Source organism: Pteropus vampyrus, unplaced genomic scaffold (assembly GCF_000151845.1).
Source record: "Pteropus vampyrus isolate Shadow unplaced genomic scaffold, Pvam_2.0 Scaffold23, whole genome shotgun sequence".
In the NCBI taxonomy this organism is placed as follows: domain Eukaryota; kingdom Metazoa; phylum Chordata; class Mammalia; order Chiroptera; family Pteropodidae; genus Pteropus; species Pteropus vampyrus.
In genome coordinates this window covers 4,236,106-4,238,863 of record NW_011888804.1, presented here as the reverse complement: position 1 = coordinate 4,238,863, position 2,758 = coordinate 4,236,106, and the positions used below count along the sequence as shown (strand labels likewise).

The 2,758-nt window shown below is 53.3% G+C and overlaps 1 pseudogene; it reads left to right on the top strand.

Moving 5' to 3' along the window:
- Nucleotides 1–2,228: 2,228 nt before the first annotated feature.
- Nucleotides 2,229–2,347, top strand: LOC111737051 (annotated as a pseudogene).
- The last annotated feature ends 411 nt before the right edge of the window (nt 2,348–2,758 follow it).

Below are 2,758 nucleotides of genomic sequence, written 5' to 3'. Positions count from 1 at the left end.
TACAAACATTTTTATGGGGTTACTGGGGGAATAAAATGAAACGCAGGGTTAATGCATTTCCTGAAATCGAAAACTCCATCAGCTGTAGCCTTGCCCCCTCGATTTAATAGCAACCACATTAAACGTATAAGTCGGCCACCTCCCGGCTACTCCAAGGTGGGCCACGGGCTCGCAGCATCTGCTGTCGCCTGAGCGCTGGGTAGAAACGTGGGATCATCAAAATAGGGGTGAAAAGACAGACATGTTTTAGAATCAGGGACCTGGGGAGGTTTCCATTTCAGATGAGGAAGTCGAGGCTCAGAGAGGCAAAGTTACTCGTCCAAGGTCGCACAGCTGGTAGACGACAGAGCCAGAGTTATAGCTCAAAACTCTGAGGGCCACGCTGTCAGTGGCTTGCAGAGAGGGGACCGGAAGTGGCAGCGGCAAAGGAAGAGACGGGGGAACCCAGGCTCGCGATCATCCCACCCCGGTACTCGCCCCCACCCCTCAGATGGAGGGTGTCGTTGTCACCAGTGATAATATATACATGGTTTTTGAGGTTCCACTCAGCATAGTTACCAAGGTTCCTGTCCTTTGAGAGACTGACCTTGTCAGCCACTGTACTTCCAGGTTTAAAAAAATTCTGCTGTAGGGTTTAATGTTGGTAACATTGGCGTACCATGATGCGATCCAATATTGGGTGACTCTGCACGGAAGAGCTCCCTGGTTGCCATTTCTGTCTCACGCACTCGTCACCCCTCAGCGGGGCCGTCCCTGGCCACGTGCTCGAAGCCGGGCCTCCATCTCTTTCTAGCACCTCAATGGGTCTCGATTCTAAATGCGGCACTTGTCATCGGCTGAGATGGTTTTGCTGATTTGTTGACTTGGCGTATGATCTGTCTTCTCCCTGCTGGAATATCAGCCCCATAAGGGCCGAAATCTCAAGTATGTAGCTCACCACTGGACCTGCATTGCCTAGAGAGGGTCTGGCACATTGCCGGTGCTCGGTGTATATTTCAGTCGGCGAATGAGTGAATAAATGAATGAATGCATTCCTTAGCTCGATAGATGCGTATGTTACTTCTTCCAGGGGGTCATGGCCTTGGGCCACAGGAAATGATTTGGTCAGTGGCCCCCGGGTCATGGCCTGGAACCTTTGTGCGGGGACCAATCTGCCCTTGTGTGCCCCCCAAGGACGAGTTTGTTCCAGTCCCAGAGGCTCTGAGCTGCTGGTGGCCTTTGCCACATCTCGTGAGTTCGAACTGACCTCTTTGGGTTATTCTTTGGTCATTTCCTGAGCATAAGCCCAGCAGGCTGGGGGTTCTGTTCTGAGTCCCCCACACTGCCGGCAGAGAAACCTTGCAGACGCTCCCTCCACCCAGCCACTTCTCCCTCCCTCCCTCCCTCTCTCTCCCTCTCTCTCTTTTTCCTCTACAATTAATTGTTCCAGTCTTCAGCCATCACATCCCCAAACTCCCCGTGATGTGGGCTCCACCAGGTGGCAGTCTCAATGACGAGATGCAGCCCTCTTCCCTCTGCCAGGTGTCCTGCTCACCTGAGGGTGGTTCTGAGGATTTTGGCTGGGACTCAGGTCTTCCAAGATAGAGTGGAGACTGCCGCCCAGCAGTGAGGATCATAAATGTAAGAACTGGAAAGAACTGGATTCAGATCTGCCAGATCGCTCAGTAGATGTGAGTTCAGGCAAATGACTCGACCTCCTGGAACCTGTTTCCTCTTCTGTGAAATAGGTAGAAAGACGCTCATGTTGCAGGGGCGTGAGGATTAGATATAAACAGCCAGGGTTACTATTCTGAAGGGAGTTTTTTTTTGTTGTTCGTTTGTTTTTTGGAAAGGAGAGGGAGCCAGAGAATGCTGGGAGACGGGGCGGGGCGTGGCAAGGTCCGCAGAGGGGCCCGCCCGGAGCTGGGGCATTCTTCCCATTAACCCTGGGGTAGGGTTAATCGTCTGAGGTGAGAAGCACTTTGGGGCGATGTCTTGTCCTCCCTTGTCCCCTGAGTAGAAAGAGCTCAGAAGTCGGATGAAGAGCACGTGTGTTTCAGTCTCAGCAGTCACCAGGGCCCTTGGGCCGGTCCCTGCAGACTCAGTTTCCTCCGCCGCCAAACGGCGATGAGAAGTCTCCTTAAGGAGCGGCAGTGGGGATGAAAGGCAACGAGGGTAAGGCGCTCTGTAAACTGGGAAATGCTTCATAATGCGGGCAAGTACTTTATCAGCTTTACGGATGGAAAGGTGTCTACGGCCATGCCACCCTGAACTTGCCGGATCTCGTCTGATCTCGGAAGCTAAGCAGGGTCGGGCCTGGTTCATACTTGGATGGGAGACCACCTAGGAAGACAAGGTGCTATAGGTGTTAAAAAAGAAAAATGGAAAGGTACATTGTAAAATGAAACCCTATTAGCTCCGGTCCCTGCCCCTGCCAAGTCCCCTTTAGGGTGTGACATGGTAGCACCGAGGGCGGGGTATGAGTGGAGACCTTGGTGGTGGGAGACCAGATGCCTGGAAGGGCAGAGAAGGGCCCCTGGCCAGAAACCACCGGCTGGAGGGCTGCGCCTGGGCCTTGTCCCAGGGTCCTATATATCCTTCTACCTGGATCTGCCTTTCCCTCTGATCTGTTGTTTCTCAAAGCCTTTCCAGGAGGGACTGACCCCTTGTCCCAGACTCACCTGCAGGTTTTTTCCACGTGGAGATTTCTGCCTAAGCCACACCCACTGAGGGCGGGGCCAGGGAGCTGCATTTTAATGAGATCCCCAGGGCACCTGTA